Source organism: Thermobia domestica, chromosome 16 (genome assembly GCF_964235325.1).
Source record: "Thermobia domestica chromosome 16, izTheDome1.hap1.1, whole genome shotgun sequence".
NCBI classification, from domain to species: domain Eukaryota; kingdom Metazoa; phylum Arthropoda; class Insecta; order Zygentoma; family Lepismatidae; genus Thermobia; species Thermobia domestica.
The window spans coordinates 180,185,943-180,208,105 of NC_137469.1; positions in this window are offsets into that span (position 1 = coordinate 180,185,943).

Sequence of the window (22,163 nt, forward strand, 5' to 3'; positions counted from 1 at the left end):
GTAAGTTTAGCCTAGGTTTAGGGCAACTTTAAAAATGTTCTTCTTCTTCTTCTTCTTCTTCTTCTTCTTCTTCTTCTTCTTATTATTATTATTATTATTATTATTATTATTATTATTATTATTATTATTGGATGCTTAGATCGATCAATCAATGTATCAATCTTTCTATTGATACCTAATCCCAATCTTTTATTATTACTAGAAAGTCAATTATGCGTGTTCCAATATTGTGGGGTTTCAATAAAGTATGTAGTCAGTCAAAATAAAAAAAAAATGGAAGCATTGGATAAGATTATGAATAGAATGAATTATGTGAATAATCAGATTTCGCATTTCCCATATAAAATATAGAGAAACATCTGTATTTTCTTTAATCCATCATTTGGCTTCATTAGAATGGAATATGATCTGCGTGAATAATAAAATAATAACTTATCAATAAATAAATGATTAAAAATTGATGGAATCTTTATTTATGGAGGAAGCATTGAGTAGACCTATGCGTTGAATACAATTTCATTCTTCAGTGTAACTGCGTTATAGCAAATAGCCACATCAATAATTTGTAAGTATAGCTGCAGCAACATGCTTTTTTGCTTTTAAGTAGCCCGTTCGAAATCTTACGATACAAGATGCGTGAGTTATACAAAGAATTGTCGACAGAAAACTAGTCCACCAAATTCGAGGCTTGAATCTCTCAATTGCTTGGACTTGGGGAAATAAAACAAATAGAATGTGGTGGGAACGTAGGCTAGACATTACTCTTCTATGAGGATGTACCAATCAGACTAATTATATATATATATATATATATATATATATATATATATATATATATATATATATATATATATATATATATATATATATATATATATATATATATATAGTTCTAATTTTTTAAATAAGAATATGGTAATAATAGAAAGAGGTTTTTAGATTAGCTTTTCAAATTATTTCTTCTGGCGAACTTTAACTTCAGGGCTGCCGTTGCTCACTGCTAAAGCGTCCACCTGTGGTGCGCAGTAGTCATCGTTTGATACCAGTTGCCTTCAAAGCGCTTTTTGATGGACAAAGTATAATGTATATTGTTTCTCTCGAGGTTATCTCTTTCCTTCCCACTTTTCTTTATTGGACAATTTCTTTCAGTATCATCCATTATTATCTCTTTTAGCCTACGAGCAAAAACTTTAACTGAGAAAATAACGATTTTCTATTTGTTTTCTTAGGGTTGCACATAAAGACACTGGCATCGGAAAGGAGAATAGTTCATTCACTCAAGTGGAGAAGAGTTTACTCAGCAATTGTTGTTCATCCTTGGGTAAAGATGATAAATCATTTTCTTTCGGAGACTATGAAGTGATTGTTTTAACTTCAAATGCATCTCCTGACATGAAAACAAACTTCCTGTCTGTGTATTCGGTTCTGAAATTGCATGGATGTGAAACGAAAGAATATGCGGTCTTAGTAATTCAAACTTCATGGGTTAGGAAAGGTGTATCCCATAAAGAAGGACTACGCATATGCAATATGGGCCTTGGTATAGAATAAGGATGCGTTACGGAGACTCATGGTTATGAAAGTAACATCAGTGGGTCATTCATTTTTTCGAATATTACTAACTTAGCCTGTGAAAGTACAATTTTTATAAATGTAGCAAATGTAAATGTTCTGAATTTAAATCTTATTACTAGAAGGACAGAGAAGTAAGATTCGTAAAGCTTCAGAAAACCGTATAAAAAATTTAATTCATTATGTATGTTTTCTTCCTTTGGCTTCTATGAATAAAATATGTGTTTACGAAGTGAATTTCCACATGAGCCACGACTGGAGCCCATAACAGTAGGGGTTCAATACCCGGCAGAGCTCATAATGCCCGTTATTGTGAAGGGTGCTACTCATGCCTGTATATATGTTATGTTTCAAAGAAAGCTTCAGAAGTATTCTTATCTTTTTGTTTCGAAATTAACGGATTATATTCTTCCCTTCCAGTTAGATTTAATATTTCAGATTCCTATCAGATTATAGATATCCTAGATGATGATTTATTTTTAAGAAAAATATATTGTCGGTTCTAGTTTTTTTTTCCGTTTCAATCTTGTTTCAAGCAGAGCTCTCCGAACTGCCCGTGACACCACGATAACGTCATCATTTTTTAGAAATTTATTGTTCTAAACGTTACTCTCATTCCTCTAAAACGGATGAAAATTGTTGTTAACTATGAAGTGTGTGCTTTTTAAACGTATTTGAAGGAATACGAGAAGAACCTCAGTTCCACAATTACAAATATTAATATAATCGGAACTGATTTTTTCTATTAGTATCGTTTTATTAGCTACCACATACAAACCAACCAAATCTCACTTCTCTATTGCCTTCTACGTTTGTTACTTCTTGATCACACATAATCTTCTACTGCTCTAAGCAAAACTGAGGCTTGGAGAAACTAGACCTTATTAGAGGTATGCACGAGGTCGGGAAGAGCCCGCGGGCCGGAGTCGGACCTACAAACTATATACCACTTCCGGCTCTGGCCGGGCTCGGCCAGTAAATTTTCAATGGATAGATATTTTAGCTTTATGACTGTTTGGTTGCAGTCTAGCGTTCCTTTTTTTCGCACCGAGGCCATATGAGAGATTGAATTCGAACCAGTGTAACACACAGAAATTTTAAATATGCCGCACGCGTGCAGCAAACATGCGCTCCCCAGCCACTCGAGTAGCCATGAGAGCTACGAACACTACTGCTTTCCAAATGAAACAATATTGTATTATTGTTTTTTTTTTATTATTTTCTCTCACCGAGCTAGATCTTAGGACCATGCTCACCGAAGGCGCACAATCTAGCCACTAGACACGGATATTTTTTTTAATTATTTTTCATTTCCAATTGCTTATGTTGGAAACGCACACTAAACTAAAACAAGTTAAAAAAGAAAAGTATCTATTTGGCGTTCCAATCTTGCAAAAATTACTTTTCTCAACTGTGAGTTTTACCAGCTGCTCTGCCCAAGATAATGTTTACAAATTAACTATAACACAAAGTTCGCACAGAGTAAAAATTATCACCAGTATTCGTTTCTACAACAATCGTCAACTCTTTTGATAGTGGTGAAGTGTTTCCTTCTTCAAGAATATGGAGAAGTAATCATCTTGAAGTTTTTATGCTCTCAATCATCCAAGTGATGGAACCGGAGAAATTTCAAAGTTCTAACAGTGAAGGAAAGTACTTATTTTAGAACATTAATGTACTTATTAAGCACTTTCCCTTTTCAATTTATGTTACATGAGAACTATTTCTAATAAGATTACAATATAAAATCTATATTTTAATTCTAATAGGAATAGACTTCATTGTTCACCAATATTATTCTGTTCTTACTTATATCTCACAGGATAATAAATATCTTCCGATAATAGTGGAACAATCAGATTATCCTTGTATAATACTAATTGCGTATCAACTTTCTCTATGGAATTTTAACATAAAATTAGGGTATACGATATAGGAGTTAAACTTTATACTGTTTATTTCATTATGTATCATTAACAAATAACATTTTAATTCATGTAGTATTAGCTACAAGGGAACATACTTTATACATAACGCTTACTCTACACTTAAGTTAATCTCATACCACAAATCAATCAAAATGAAGAATTTTATAAGCAATATGCTATCATTACGAAATTCTAACATCATTTTACTTACTTGAAATTCTAATCTCTGATAATACAATACACTTATCTTCCGGTTCTCCCTGGAGCCTTGTTAACGTAGGATAAAATAGGAGAGAAACTGACGAAACATTTGAGAAATAAAACGGAGATGTGGGTCCATGAACAAGGCACCAATAGAGAGAGAGAGAGAGAGACGAAAGATAAGACATTTTCCGAAATCAGAATTTCAAGACAGAAAGAAACAAGAAATGAGCTGATATCTTAAGATACAAATGATTACTAAATCCAGGATCTCAATGGGTGTACAACGTATTGTTTAACAAATTTAAGAAAGAACTTGGAGACTCTTATTAACTGACGACCCCAGCTTTAATTTCTTAGGGAGGTAAAGGAGGGGCACAAACATTTTAGGAAGAGGCGGCTATTTTTAAATACCAAAAGTTATATTTTAATATATTTGACATATATTACAGTACGATGTGTATTACGTTGTTATTTCAATATTATACCGAATAAGTACAAATTAAAATTATTTCAAGTAAAATTCAGTAGTCTATATAACCAATTAGAAGCGGCAATGGTGTTTGAACGTCATTGTTTGAACATTTCGAAAGATAATGAATGTTTTTTCTATTTATTTGGGTTTGTAATAGCCCATAAATTCTATGGTGAGGCAGATGACGCTGATGGGCTAAGGGATTGTCAACGAATTTTCCCACTGTCATTTATTCATTTACACCTAAGATTGCTACTTTTTAATTATATATATATATATATATATATATATATATATATATATATATATATATGTACACTCATGCATTGATCAACTATAACATTCTAGTTTATGCGTTTATTTGCTTCGGCTCTTCTGATCTTAAGATATAAGTGAATCATTAAGAACAAATAATGAAGAAACTAAATCTACCTGATTGATAACAATAAGAAATGATATAAATGCAATGAGCCGATCAGTACGGTACAGTATACCTACTTTTGGGTCATATCTATCTATCTATCTATCTATCTATCTATCTATCTATCTATATATATATATATATATATATATATATATATATATATATATATATATATATATATATATACAGACATATATTACCGCTTCTCTGGGTTTAAATGAAAATTTAAATACACAACTCCATATCTCATGTGTTCAGTACGAGTGAAATGTGCTGTTTTCGTTTTTAATGGCATTGATTTACATGGCATCAGATAGATCATTGACTATCTGGGTGACCCAGGAAACCATGGATCACACTAATATGGGTCATTTTCAATCATATATCTATATCTATATCCAGTGGCGTATTTAGGGGGGTGGCTTCTGGGCTTAAATGTTATTAAGCCCCCCCCCCGAAATCTTACTTACGTTAGTAAAGTAAATGAAATATCTTGCAGAATTTTCACATTTCCAGGCAAAGCCCCTCCCGAAACAAATCGTAAATACGCCACTGTCTATATCTATATATATATCTATACGGTATATCTATCAATCTATATATATATATATATATATATATATATTCCCCTCCCCATGTTGCTGGCGATGGCATCGGAAGTGTCATCGTTCATCTCACCCACCTCAAAAAATGTGGATTCAGCACTAATATCAGTCATTTTCGACCATTTTTAAATATCTCTTCCTCCCCGTTCCCCAAGTTTCGGGATTGAATTTAAATTTAAACGGGATCGAAAGTTTACTGTTCAACTAAGTGACCAAGAAAACTATAAATTCGACACTGATAGTGGCCATTTTCGATCATCTCTCTCTCTCTCTCTCTCTCTATATATATATATATATATATATATATATATATATATATCCCTCCCAATTTTGGATTTAAACATGATCGGAAATGTCACTGTTTATCTGAATGATCCCGAAAACTATGGATTAGACACTAATTATGGTTATTTTCGATTATTATTATATATAATTCCCCTCCTTTCCTCCGTGCTACAGCACACGGCAGTAGAATTGTCATTGTTAATCTCAGCTACTCCTAAAACTATGGATTCGATACTAATATTAGCCATTTTCGATCGTTTATTCCCCTCCCATACGTTGTACCTTCCCCTCACCAACTATCAGGGCTGCACTAGGCTTGAAACAGAATCAGAAGTGTCACTGTTTCTCGCATGGTCTCCGAAAACTATGAATTCAACACTAATATCGGTCATTTTTGATCATTTTTTTAAAAAATTCTCTCTCCCCCTCTTCTATGGTATATATAGCTTTACCTCCTCCATGCTGCGGCGAATGGCACCAGAATTCTCATGGTTAATATCAGCTACTCCTAAAACTATGTATTCGAGACTAATATTAGTCATTTTCGATCATTTTTAAGTGTTTGTTCCCTCCCCTTTATTCACTATCAGGGCTGAACTTCGATTGAAACATTATCAGAAGTGTCAGTGTTTCTCTCATGGACCCCGAAAACTATGGACTGCATACTAATATCGGTCATTTTTGATCATTTTTAAATTTATCTCCGCCCTCCCTTACATTGCATCGTCAAAGTAAATAGCCTAAAGTAATCCCTGCCCCTAAGCTCATATATGTTGAAAATTTGAGATCGTTCGGGTGGTACAAGAGAGATGAAGTCACACAAATGATTTAAGTTGTTAATAATATTAAATCTTCGAATAGTAGGGATGGATATTACCTGTCAAACGACTTTGTTAAATGGGTAATTAATTTTATTGCACGCCTACTCTCAGTCAATGGTGCCGACTTTACAAAATTTATGTGGGTGCATCTCAATGGCGGGACGTTTAGCCTATATGTTTTCAGGTCTCGATATTTGATTTATTTGTAGTTCTAGTCTTTTATGAACACTGTCATAAAGAGCTGTCCTATAATAAAATAAATATGCTGGTTCTATAAAGATAAGTTGGGGCTGCCCTAACTCAGTCAGTAGTAACATGGTTGACTTAAACGCAAGAGGAACAGGTTCAAATTCGGGTCCAAACTAAAAATCTCTTAGGTGCCGGAGCCCCGGAGCACCAACGTAGTCGGCGCGCATGCTCAGTCTGTTTTAATAGGAATCTTATGGAAAATATATTCCCCTAATTCGCCGAAAATATGTGAATTTCTACCTGTATTTAAAAAGGTGTTCCCAGATATGCTTTCAATTATAGTCTAATATCCTTAAGACGAATATTCTCCAAGGTTATTGAGACAGTAGTGAAAGAACAAGTTATTAACTACTTATATGAGTATAATATCATGTTGGGTTTAGGGTAGGCAAGTTTACTGTTCATGCCTAGATATGTTAATAAGAACAATATGTAGAATAAATAAAAATAAAGAACTACCACTTGCTGAATTTTATGATCTTAGCAAACCATTTGCAATCTACTTTCTCACTTGAGTACTGGGTCCTGGAATAATACCTAAAGAAACAGTGGATAAAAACCTCGTTCAGAGTTCATGTCCTGTTCAAGCACAAATTCATAAAAGTAGAAAATAAGTACTAAGACATGGATAGCCTCAGTCATTCGGAAATAAAAGTTTAGCTGCATTTTACCTCCACGCATATGTATGCATATATACGACTAGCGAGCTGATAGTTCCGCCAGTATTTGTATACACATAAATGAAAAAATAGCTTACACAAATTCGAATTATATATATACCGGGTGGTTCAATAAGAACGTACCAGGCCTATATCGCAGCTAATACTGCACGTACACCCTTCAAACAAAACATTACATCACCAAATCCTATGTGTAGAATGCAATAAAAATAGTAGCGAGACCAGTGGCGTCTCGTGAATACCTCCAACGGGGTACAACTTCAAAATTTGCAATGGAAAGTGGTATAACTGTTGGAATCGATCGAAAGGGCATTAAATGTAAGTCAACTTTTAGAGCACAAATTTTGCCATATAATTTCCCATTTTGCCGCTAGAGGTGTTGTTGCAGACTTGTATAGGACTACCCGTAAGAGGCCTTTATCTCAGCTAATAATGCACAAATAATTGAACTGTACAAACAATTGAACAACTAAATCGTATGTGTAGAATGCAATAAAAATAGTAGCGACACCAGTGGCGTATCGTGAATATCTCCAACGCGGGTGGTCTGCAAAATCTGACATGGAAACAGGGGTTGGTTGTGCCTCCATTGAAACAAGCGCACAATGGGAGAAACGTCGAGAGGAAACACCCTCGCACCATCTGACTTTCACCTAGCAATGCGACTGTGTTGCTGCCAACGAGGAAGAAATATACCAAGGTGTTTCCTCTCGACGTTTCTCCCATTGTGCGCTTCTTTCAATGGAGGCACAACCATCCCATGTTCCCATGTCAAATTTTGCAGATGACCCTCGTTGGAGATATTCACAATACGCCACTGGTTCCACTACTATTTTTATTGCATTATACACATACGATTTGGTAGTTTAATTGTTTGTTTGACGGCTCTATGTGCATTATTAACTGAAATAAAGGCCAGCTACGGGTACTCAGATACAAGTCTGCAACAACGTCTTTAGCGGCTAAATGGGAAAGGATATGACAAAGTTTGTCCTCTAAAAGTTGTCTTACATTTAATGTCCTTTCGAACGATTCGAACACTTATACCATTTTCCATTGCAAATATTGAAGTTGCCCCCCGTTGGAGGTATTCACGAGACGCCACTGGTCTCGCTACTATCTTTATTGCATTCTACACATAGGATTTGGTAATTCATTTTTTTTTGTTTGAAGGCTCTACGTGCTGTATAAGCTGTGATATAGGCCTGGTACGTTCTTATTGAATCACCCGGCATATATTTATATATAGAAAGGAAAGATACTGATGAGTATACATAAATTCAAACTTGGTAAAGCACGAATGCTTGAGTGAGCAACATAGCACACACAGTTTTGAAATATGGAACGCTTAATACCACGTACAACAAGAAAGAATATACATATGGAAAACAAACTTTGAATATATGATAGCCCTTAACATAGTTATTTTTTACGATGCGCACATTAGAACACTATTCACTGGAATATCTAGTTTTCACTATTAAACAAGGTAGTGAATACCAGGGAGGGTGGCTTGAGGTATTGAAGGTGCTACATGCCTTTCCTTTTGAATAACAGACGCGAACGCCTGACCATGAACGACATTCGTGAATATCACGAGAGAACGTCTTTAGTTGGCAATATCTTTTAGGATTTGCTCCGAAAGGATCATAAAATTTATATTCATATTCCATGGGAATGTAGGTATGGTATATTAAGTAGTCCTGGCAACATGTCTTTTTGTCCCTGTGAAAGTGAAATTTATTATTGAGGCGAAGTAAGTGTTGCGGATCAACTTCAAAAATTCAGTTTATACCTAATGTATATCTTGTATATTATTCCAATGGAAAATAGTTTAATTGAGAACAATAAAGATTGGCAATTCTGGAGATTAAGTTTTCCACCTGCAATTCACATGGAATGTAAGCGTTACTCCCATGAGAGATTAGATGACAAAGCGTCAGTATAAAGATGTTGGCACCTGGTCTGTCAATGTATGAATTTCATGTTTGAAAGTGTTTCTAAACATTGATAATCAGTTATATGGAAAGTACACACAAAATAGTTCTAGTAGCCAAAATCGTGAGTTGTAACTTAACAAACGATAAAAGGTTTGATTCTCTGAAGTAGTCTGTTAATTAGATAAGCATTTAGTTCAGTAAATACTGTTTTTGCACTATTCTCGGCGTCAACAGATCTGGAGCACACCTGCGTCCAAAAGAAAGAAAACGTTTTCTGCTGTAAAGTGTCCAGAACGAAGATTTTTTTTTCACTTGAATAAAATATTAATTTTCCATGATGCTTTGAAGTCCGCGAAAATATAGTTTGTCCAATAAGTAATTGTATGGTGGACATGACGGTCACAGAATGGCGTTCCGCATGGGTCTAACTTATTCTAAATAAACGAAGTAATGTATTGAGAATCCTAAATAAACGGTTTTTGAATATTGAGTTCAACAATTTTGAATTATTTTTCTTATATAGCGAATTTGCTTCTTTTTCTTCTGGTGGTGAGTAGTCCATATTTATATTTTTCTATGGCTTGTTTTTATTTTTATTCGTTCCATGTAAAACAGTCTAATTCTGTCTACAGAAATGCCCTGATTTCGTATTTTAAATGTTGCAGATAACTTCACACAATATAGATTAGGATTTAATTTTTCGAGCATTTTTGCTGGTCCATGATATGAGGAACTGAGCATTCATCCTGCCCACATTTTCTTGAAGGGAAATAGACAAAATTTGTCACCTGGGTCGTGAATTGTCTGGTAATGTCGCTTATCGTAAGATTTGTTCTGATTCAGATAAGCCTGCATTAACTTCGCTTTAATTCTATTCCTTTTTTTGATAACTTTATCCACTTTGATGACGTCTTTACACCCTAAGGTACATTCAGCCACTGTACGTGGTTCTTGTCTGAATAACATGCAACTTGAATACTTCGTGCCAGTTTGCATGCATGTGTTAATGGCGAATGTGACATGTGGAAGTCAATTTTGGCACATTGTTTCATACTCAATGAACAAAGCATTTTAAACTCCAGAAATTTCTTCGATGTTACACCACTTTCTTTTAAGTGGTTGTATGCAGGTGAGTATTTATAGGTGAAATCAAATTTTTGTACCAATCTTTAAAGTATCGCTGTACTATGTATTGGATGTTGGCCAAAACACAAAGAATGAAATGTGCCAAATCGCTAGTTTATTGTTCTAGAAAATTTTAGATGTTTTTGTAGTAATAGAGTCAGATATATTTTCGACAACATACCCAAAAGAAAATTCAGTAGGAACAAGAATTACATTAATACTGAGTAACGGAAACTAAATTAATATAATTTTGTTAGTATTTCCTAAATTAAAGCGTTACTAGTAATTGCAACGTAACTTGATTTTATTTGATGAATGGTAAAAAGTAAGTTAGTGCTGTGATTTGATTCTCTCTTTTATTTAACTTCTCTTTAAATATACATATCAAAGGAATTTCTCAGATAGTAATTAAATCGTTTCAAATATAAAGAGTATTACTTTATCTAATCTCCATTTTACCTCCATTTTACAATCACTAAAGTATTAAGAGCCCCTAATTTACCTTGACCAAAATAAAACAGTATACTGTTACTTAAGGTAAAATAAATTGTGGCAAAAGAAACATTAAAATATTAATAAGAAAGTTAATAGTTCTATCGCGCTGTTAAAATGTTGAATTATTTAGAACTCCTTCCAATAAATAGAATTTCATCACAGGAGTCTCAGGAATCTACATATATCATGAGTGTTATTTCTCATACAGGTTAGTATTTTAATAGATAGCTTGACTCAATAAAAACTATAGTTACCGTTTATACAAAACCTCAGTAATTATAGGGCTAGCTCAGGAGAGTAATGCTCCCGGAAGTAGGAAAGAAAAACACAGTTCTGATTGGTTGGCGTTATCCATTTCTTGCCATGTTGCATTCAAATAGCAGAAATCAAACGATTGTTGTCGTCGATCTTCGTGGCCGAGTGGGCTAGCGCTATATGCTAGTAATAATGATTCAAGATGGCGTCCAAGAGTAGTGGTGTAAATTCTAAAGCTGTTGATAAAAACAAGATAAAGTGTGATGAAACGTGCGGTAAGTGTAAGAGAAATGTTAAAAATGGCATTTTGTGTGTATCATGTGACAAATGGTTCCATTTCAAGTGTGGAAATATCAATAATGGTGACAGAAATCATAAAATGAAGGAACAGCTCGAGTGGTTTTGCCCAACATGCACAGAACATGGTGGACCAGTAAACATTGATACTTCTACTTGCGATACCGATATTTGCTAGAAATTATACGTGTTCTACAGGAAGACTTAAAACTACTAAAAATAGAAAATGAAACTTTACATCAAAGAGTTAAAGCAGTAGAGCTAAACCTTGAGAAGAAAAATCCATCGAAGTTTGAGTGGTTAAAAGTAAGTACTAGACAAAGGTGGTATATATTTCATAGAGGAATGACGCCAGAGTTTCCATTAGTGTGTAAAAATAAATTTAGTGTTCTACAGAATGTTGACTGTGAAACTATGAACAACTCAAAGTGTTTGAAACAGAACGGAATCAACAGTAAAAGAAGGACAATGAATAACGCCAAACTTACAGTGAATCCGACCTTCAGGGTGGTAGACAAGAAAATAAGTGCAAGGAATAAACCTGGAACAGAACCTCAAGTTTTTGTATATGCGGATAGCAATGGGAGGGGTCTAGCTGAGCAAATGAACCTCAATCTAAAACACGAATTAAAGGCACAAGGAACCATTAAGCCTGGAGCAAAAAGTGCAGAGGTATTAAGTGAAACTAACCCTAAAATTGCAAATAAGAAGAAAAACTATGCTGTAATGTTAACCGGTAAAAATGATGTGGCTTGTAACCAAGGAAATTAAGTTATAAAGAAAATTAGAGGTAAGCTTACTGAGCTAAATTACTGTAAAGTAGTAGTGGTAAATATTCCAAATAGGTATGACCTTATGGAAGAATCATGTGTAAATCAAGCTACTAAGGTCACTAACATGAAGCTACAATCTTTGTGTAAACACTTCAGAAATGTGAAAATGGTAGATGTAAGTAAATTTGGTAGAGAAATGTTCACAAGGCATGGTTTGCATTTAAATAAAAGGGGAAAAGAATTGTTAAGCAATGAAATTTGTGATGTAATTAACAGTGATATGAGTAATACATCTAGGTCTCAAGCAGCGTTGCCAATACCTTGGGAAGTAACTCAAAGTAAGAAGAATGTGGACGAGGGCACCTCTTTTTTAGTTCAAGGGTAAATTTAACACAGCGAGTAGGCTTACGTATCTTTCATCAAAATGTACAAGAATTTTCCATTGGGAAAAAATTAACGATGGAAATTTTGTTGACGGAAACTCTGAAAGATGTAGATATTATTTGTATAACCGAACATTGGTGTGCACAAACCAATATAGAAACTATAAATTTACAAAATTTCAAGCTAGCAAGTAGTTTGTGTCGAGAAAAGAAAACAAGGGGTGGTTCAAGCATTTTTGTAAAACATAGTTTAAAATTTAAAGAATGCACTAAGTTTAAACATGTAAACAAGGAAAAAAAATTGAATGTTCTATTTTGGAGCTACCAGTGGAAAAAATTGTAATAATCTGTATATATAGGACACCGGATAGTGAAGTTGAAATTTTTGTGCGTAACTTAGAAGTAATACTCTCACATCATAGTTGTACTAAATACAGCCCAGTAATAGTAGATCTAAATATGGATTTTTTGAAACATATTGATGGAAAGATAAAAACATTATTGGGTACGTTTAATTTAAAACATTTAATAAATAAACCTACTAGGATAACTCCAGTCAGTATATCAGCACTAGGTCAGATTATTCTAAACTGTGACCACTTGAGCTCAAGCGCGCAAGTGATTAGTACCGGATTTTCTAATCACGAAGCTCATATTGCTGAAATATGTGATAAACGCTTCTCTGTAACTCAAAAGTGTAAGAAATATAGTGTAAGAACTTTCAAAGTTACAAGGGTATTCAGTAATCAGAATATCAATTATTTCAATTATTTACTTAGTCACGAAACATGGGAAGGTGTAATTTCATTAAACAACGCAAATGATATATATATAATGAATTCATAAAAATTTTTGCTTACTATTTTGATATAGCTTTTCCTAAAATGAAACTTGTGTTAAAATCCCAAAAGAAGGGACAATGGATTACTCCTGAAGTACTAAAAGCAAGTGCTACAAACATAAATTTACATAAACTTAGTAAGGTTTTTAAAACAGGTTGTGCAAAGTCCTACTATAAACAACATAAAAAAATACAAGAAACTAATTAGAACGACTAAAAGGAACTACTACCAACTTAAACTTGCTTATGCATCGAATAAAACTAAAACCATGTGGAACATTATAAATAAAGAACTAAATGGTGGCAAAGAGACACCATATATGGATACAATAATACATGAAGGGAACAGTGTATCAGACCCAAGGGAAAAAGCAGAAATATTTAATATTTTTTTAATAAATGTTGTCGCAAAAATTATGGATGATGACAAAGTAAATAAATGTAAACAGAATGGCCAGAAAGTAGTTACTGTATATAATTTTAAACAAAGTTCAAATAAATGTGAAAAAACAATCTTTCTACAGCCAGTATCAGAAGATGAAATAGCAAATATAATAAAATCTCTCAAAAACAAAAATACAGCTGGAATTGATGAAATCTCAGATAATTTATTGAAAAGATGTTTCAATCAGGTGACAAAGCCACTTTGTCATTTAGCAAATATATCACTTACAAATGGCGAGTATCCAGAAAAGTTAAAAATTGCGAAAGTTAAGCCCTTGTTTAAAAAAGGTGAAAAGCAAAACATAGATAACTACAGACCAATATCTCTCCTATCTGTCGTTGGAAAAGTTTTGGAAAAATATGTATAACAAGGTAATTAATTTTTTATTGAAAGAAAATGTTATCTCAACAAGACAACATGGCTTCCTTAAAGGTCGCTCTGCAAACACGGCAATATTTAATTTCATTGAGAAAGGAAGAAATATTGTAGATAAGAAAGGAAACTGTATAGGAATCTTTCTTGATTTGTCTAAAGCTTTCGATACAGTACAACACAGTTTACTTTTGAACAAACTGGAGAACTGTGGAATACGTGGTAAAGCAAGGGACTGGTCGTACTTAAAAAAATTTAGGCAAGTCGTAGAAATAACGCATAAGAATAATAACATTGTAGAAAGCTATTTATCAGATGAATTATATATAAAACACGGAATTCCACAAGGATCTATTCTAGGGCCATTGCTCTTCCTTTTATATATTAATGATTTTGAAAAAAGCATATCTTCGGCAGATGTCAGACTTTTCGCTGACGATACCACTCTGGTAGTGAGTGGAAAAAATGAAAAATTATTGGAACAGAATGCTAGGCAAACACTAAGTGAAGTATCTCTTTGGATGAAAAACCATAATCTCTTTGTTAATGTTGAAAAATCCATTGCTATAAATTTTCATAACAAGTGCAGTAAACCAATATACCCTAACCTATATCTGAACCAAAATAAAATTAATTATACAACACACTGTTCGTTTTCAGGTCTTGCTATAGATCATAACCTGACATGGGAATTTCATATAGTCAGTTATTAATAAATTAAATAGAATATGTTATGCACTAAGGATTATTAGAAAGAAGGTAAATTTAAAATTAGCTAAAACCTTGTACCATTCGTGTTTTAACTCTATTTTTCAATATGGTATCATGTTCTGGGAAATTCAAGTCAGAGATTTAATGTTTTCAAAATTCAGAAGAAAGCTATAAGAATACTTTGTGATAAGAAGCCGAATTTTTCTTGTAGACATTTGTTTAGACATTTGTTTAAGGATGTCAATATACTTCCTCTGGATAGTTTATATTTGTATCGTCTCTTTTTGTATTTGAAAGAACACTCATCGGCATTCGTAACAAATAGGAATGTACATAATCATAATACGCGAAATAAGAATGATTTTCATTTGTGCAATCACCGGTCAGCAATGTATCAAAAAAGTGTAAGTTATGGTGGTGTTAAGTTGTACAACATGTTGCCTATTGATATAAAGTATGAAGAAAATATGAAAAGGTTCAGACAAAAGTTAAAATTATTTCTATTAAAAAATTCTTGTTATACGATTGAGGAGTACGTAAATATCATGACAAGGTAATGTTACTTTATTTTACTCATGTAATTTTTTTTTACATATGACGCATGTTACAATTACTTGAGGACATTCCTCGTACTTGTAAGTTCATACAAAAGAAATAAATACAATACAATACAATAAAAATATCTTTTGGTGTGAGTTCAAACCCGGCCCGAGGAGTTTTTTTTTACATTATTATAACATTTTTTAAATTAAAATAATATGAAAATAATACTCAAAAAAGTGATTTACTTACTTTTGTGTAGGTAAGTTAGTAGTAGCAGGAACGGGCTAGAAGCCCCTTGTACTCCGTGATATAGGGCTCCTTTTGTTTCCCTTGTACTCCATGATATAAATTTTGTGAACAACTTGAAACATCTGGCTAGGATAGCGCGTAAAACAGCTGGCTAGAGTAGCGCGCGAAAAACGTACTTCCGGGAGCATTACTTTCCCGAGCGGGTCGTGTAATTATTAGAGTAGGACCAATAAACAATTTAATGACTTCCCCGCCCCTACACACCTAGTGTATTTAAGGCCCCTCCAAACTTCTGTGGCTGCTTACGGAAATGCTACAGATATACCTAATTATTCTAAATTTTTTGTAAATATTCCTGAGAAACATTTCAGTCGTTCGTATTCATACTTCCACACATAATATGTAGGAGATAAGAAGTTTATATGAATATAACTGTGCATATATCAATGCATACAATAATAATATGTGAATGTATGTATGTAACTTATGTTTATGACTCAGTTCAAAAAAAAAAAAATACACAAATTATTTTGACAGTACAGAACTGCGGTCTAGTGTTTTCTTCCTTGAGAAAAATCCATCTCTACCCTCAAGAAAAGTGAAATCGAATTGGACGGGCTGGCGAAAATGGGGACCTGGAAAAGAAACAGATATCAAAGGAAGGGAAAATTTGTGGTTGCTGAGCTGCACATGCTTCTATAACACCCAGAGGATGAAAGTTATTTTGTACGAATTATGTTCGTTCACCAATCAAAATAGTATTACATTATGTAAGCCATTTCATAGTAGCACTTACTCCCTCTTCCAATATTACAAAATTCTAGTTCAAATTATAGTATACATCACTTAAAAATACAAACACGGAAACACACTGTAATACACTCCCGCAGCAGGTCAAGAGTCAAGTAGGATGCTTCTATATCCACACGTCAAAGACCAATCTTGCGCTCTCTCTAGAGATGTGTTGTTTCCAGAAACTAAGCACGCATATATATTGCTATCTATCCAACAAAAACGAATAACACTAAAAATAACAAAATTCCAAAGACTCTCATAGAATGTATCGAAAGCCTCCAAGAGTAGAAAGGATATGAAGAAAATGTATCACTTGAGGATTCACAGATCTTTTGATTTTGTACTGTATAACAGAATCTCAGTCCTATAAACGATAACGGGAGGCATTGAATTCATCAGTTAAATAAAAACTTACAACAATGTAAAGAATAAAACGTAATAAAATTTCCGTCTTCAGATTTACAGTTTATTTTATTAAATACTAAATTACAGTATATCAAAGTTTTAGAAGAAACGATAAAGGGAGAGGAATTTACTTCCTCTACAATAATTAAAAGCTTACAAGAATGGAAAAGGCAAATTTTACTAAAATTTTCACCTGGAACTTCGTAGATTATCTCTCTCTGTACTAACTGACAGAATGTTGTGCTTTAGAAGAAAAACGATAATGGAAGAGGCATCGCATTCCTACACAATAATTAAACGCTTACAACATTGGAAAGGTTGAAAACTCGAAAACTTTCCAATTTGGGATCCCTAGATTACTTCACTCTGTACTAAATGCCAGAATTTCAAAGCCTTGGAACAAACGATAACCTGAGAGGGATAGAATTCCTCCGCAAGAGTTAGTTGAACTAAATAATGAACAGTCAACAATTCTTTCGTTTTGAAAATCTGCACGGACAATTGCATATAAACGTTATCTTCAAATAGGCTGAAAATGATGAACATAATTAGGATTCATGGAATATATTTGTAGTTTATTCTACATATTAATTTATAATTAAAAGTTAGGAAGAGCCAACGCCATATGCTATCACATGAACGACCTCTTTTTGCTTTACATTATTCTTAACTTCTGTGTAAGATACATAATGCATATTGTAAGCGTGTAATTTCGAATATTACTTTACTTATTGTACCGGCAGCATTATGTTTTTGAGTGTGATGTCACAAACAATTTCAACTGCTACATTTCGGAAAATTTTCTAGAAGTCACTAATATTATCGTTAACCTTTGGCATAAGAATGTCGTCCCTTAAGTTTTAGTTCACAAATTTCATTTATACGAAAACTATTCCTTTAAATATCTTTCTACTCCCATAGGAAGTACCTGGATTGTTATTGGTATGACTTACCGTGTAATTCTTCATACTATATTTTTAGGTAAACACCTTGCAACAATACAAACATATTTTACCTTTAAGACGCACAACCATACCCAAAATGCAACTGCATAGTCTATGTGTCAACATATGAAGTTTGAAAAGTGACTCTGAACACAATATTTTACTACATTAAATACAGTGTAATAATTTATACGCACGACCGAACCTGTTGATTTCCAAAATTGTATTAACTCGTTAACACCCAGTGTACATTTAAAGTTAAAGTTATCTTTTGGTTCACAGAGTGCTCCATATATGTCGCTGCCTTGTAAAAACTCCTAAATGTAATCACTGTGGTCTCATTGTTAAACTGAAATCCATACTTGTGTTTTAAACTTTGAAATGAAAAAGATATAAACGACACTTTCTCCTTAACAGTCAACCTTTTTTAATTTCGCCATGTTTTTTTCAGAAAATTTGCAATAATTCTGTAAAAAGAACAATTGTTTTTAATAATCAAGATATGTCTGTAATGTCTCTGTAGTGGGTTTAGTAGTTTTAATGCAGTATTCACTTTTCTTGTATGCTAGTGCGATAGGGAGAAAGAAAGGTGACCCTCGAAAGGTACACTGGTCACTAACGATAGCAGTTTGAGATTTCGGTCTTTATAATATATATATGAAGCATATTGTGTGCACTATTAATAGCACAAACAGCAGTTTGGTTTGATATAACACATTCGGTGATGTTTTATAATGTCTAGCACAAGCCAGGTTTCTCACCAGCGTCGCCTCCTATCATCGCAAGAAGTTTTAGATTAATTAGAAACCTTTTCTGTGGATAATGAGTGTGATACAATTGATGTGACTTTCCTCACAGCTCGGGCTGATGCTCATAGATGAAGAAGAAGTTGACGATGAATGATTCCGAGAATGCAGAGGACGTTCCAAAACGTAAGAATAAAATTTCGCAAAGTGACCTCTCTCAAAGTGGAAGAAAGGAGATACTGTGTATGCAAGTAACTGGGAAGGTTAATGTACACATGGAGCTGAAGAAAGGTTTCAGAAGATGAAGAGAGAACTTGAAAATCTTTCGGCCTACGAAATATTTTGTTTGTTTATAACCGATGAAGTATTTGAACATATTGCTGAGCAGGCAAATCTACACGCTGGGCAGAAAAACAATCTTGAGTTCAGTGTTACTGCTGAGTTGATAGGAATTTAATTTTTATTTTACTCTTATCGTTCTGTGTCATATGACAACTGTCTAGGAATGCAAAAAATGTGATATATACCTATGCTGAGAAAAAGACTTTCAAAGAATTTCATACAAAGTAGAAGGCCCCTTGAAAGTATGTAATGTTAAAAAATGTCTCCGTAAGAGCCCAGCGAACCTTTTAATATACACATCTGTATCTCCGGAAGGGTATAAGATATTATCCTGAATAAACACATATGTTCAAATTATAGTGTTCTTAATACGTATACAAAGTTCCATTAAAATATATTCTCTTGGGCGTTAAGGAGTTAAATGCCTCGTAAAAATCAATGATGTGATGTGCTTATTTACCTGTATGAATACGCATGTGGTGCCTCAGGTAACATCTTTGTGTAAACGCCTTGCCACACACAGAACAGGAGTGTATTTTTAAAGTATCTGTATGAATAGACTCATGCCTTTTCCAGTTAGTTCTATTGATAAATCCCCATCCGCAATGGGCACATGAAAACGGCTTCTCACCTGTGTGTGTACGAATGTGTTCTTTCAAAGTGCATCCTCGAGTAAACGCCTTACCACAATACATGCACGAATGGGATTTCTCACCTCTACGTTTGGTCCTGTGTGTCTTCGAACTACTTTGTACACCAAAGGCTTTCACATGTTGAGGGCGGGATTGTGGCGACACACCACATTGATTTGGTATTTGGATTATGGGATTCATCCTTTTGTTTCGCATCTGCTGGTCACTGGTATTCGTTTTATTGGATCTTGTCAATTTAGATTTTTTGTAAAGCGCTCTGTCACGTAAAGATGACTATGAATTTAATCTGAAAAGGTTCCAAAGGTGAGTATTACGCAACTCAAAAGAACATAATCGACCATCACTGTATTTAATCTACATATTTAGATTAAATCGACATGTTTTTTACTCTGGTTTACCTAAAATTAATGTTAACTTATCAAAAGAAATAATTGTACAGAAGCTCAATACTAACCCAAAAACACAGCTCATCGTAATATGTATCTTGTGCATGATAAAAGGTAAATTAAGACTTAGATTGTTTAGTTGAATATTAATAACAGAAAGTTATCTATAGACACTTAAGTTTGGAAAAAGCATCATGTCACCCAATCAACGATATTATCTTAGAAAGAAATTTTTTTGTTAGTGTTGTATGTTTTAACATTTTACTGTGTATATTACCTTACCAAAATTCACTTTCTCACACTATAAAAAATAAAGCGCATTTGTATGAAAAAAATGTTCTGCATACACACGTATTTATTTCCCTTTTATTAATATACAGGTTTGTCCAGATCTCTCTCTCTTTTCTCTCTTTTTTTTAATCAGTTGATAATTCTACTAGTATTATTCTGTGTCAAAGTTATAGGCGACAATTAATAAATAATTGAGATTTGGATAAATTGTTTACTTACAAAGGAAAATAACTCTTCATAACCCTACAAATATTTAAGAACTATATAATAATACGTTTTGGACGCTGGGATAATTATGGTTTCCACAGAATTTGGATTCCGATTAGCAGAGAAATTATGACTCTCCTGGTTTTGGTTCCCAGTGAGAATAAATGGTTTTATCCCGTTTTCCAGGCTTAATGTATATTAAGAAATTGATAATTCTTAAACGAAAGATTAGTCTCTGGTTCGTTCGGAAATACTAACAAGGCCGACTATATAGTCACTGGGCTACATAGTTCGGAACGCAGAGTTCGTATCAGAACATATGGGTAATGTATGTTAAAGACTGATTCTGATTGCCCCACTAGTGTCGATATAGCTCACAAGGGAACATCTTATATTGATAGTAGCATGGCCGAATCAAACCATGTGCAATCGATAGAGGTGTCAAGAAAAGTGAGAAATTCAAAGTTTTACGGGCCGACACCCAAAAACACAAGAGATAGAGGAAAGAAAAATCTAGAATCATGTGAAGTTAGCAATGCAAAAGATACACTGATATAGAAAGAACTTCAAAATGATTAAAGAAATAAAAATGACATTTACACAACAGTATAGTAAGCAAACATTGTACCTACAGACATGCTCAATAAGATATGTAATGCAGTGTTGCCAACTAAGCACAAAATGAAGTTTTGTTAAATGGCACGGAACACAAATTATAACATGTAGAAAATCTAACAATGAGTTGTACCATATCTGTGTAGTCATGATGTACAGTGTTGCCAACATTTGAAGTCCTACATGAATCTCGGATGTAGAAGAGTACGTAAACTATCAACATACTACGGAGCGCTCTAGCAACACCAACACTGAAAAATTGACCACCAATGATGTGTGAGGTGATACAATATCATGTGCCTCAGGAAAGTTACCCTGCTAATTAACTGTCAATCTAAGAGCATGCATAATTTCAGTTTTGTGTGTTGTGTTTGATACTATTCTGATTTTCCTCTTGGACAAACCTGCTTCTCCATTGTGCTTCGTCCCTTATTTTCGTACTTCAGTGATTATTTTCTTGTTTGTCTTCCCATATTTGGTTTTAACTAGTTTGAATCGTGCACTGTATGTTCTCTTCTACATCCGAGATTCATATAGGAATTCATATAGGCCTACTTTCAAACGTTGGCAATACTGTACATCATGACTTCACAGGTATGGTTCTACTCATAATTAGATATATATAAGTATTGCTTGCAAATGATACGTAAAATTTAGATTTTGTAGTTTTAACTGACAATAGTTACAATTCAGTACGCAAACACTTCACTCTAAATTTCAAATTGAAACATATAATGGTATGTCAATTTGATTGATTCTCAGATGATAAACCAATTTGTATACTAGGTTCATTAATTATGTTTCGCACTATTTCCACGGAAGTCGCGGGCGACTGGTTGGAGTTTACTGCTTCATCCGTCACTCTCGATCCCACTGACCATTTAGATGATTTTGGGAGAAGAAGAAGAAAGTTCCTTGGTGAGTCCTATGATGAGTATTTGTCTTCAGAACAATAGGTTATCCTTGGCGTTCCATTTGAAATTATGATGAATTTCTCCCTTTTAAGAATTGACTTGCAGTTAATTTTTATAAGTGCTTGTGGTTCCTTTAAGAAGGAATGATTTCATCATGTACAATTTTCATGGGCGGTGTTAGGAATTGTCTGCTTGG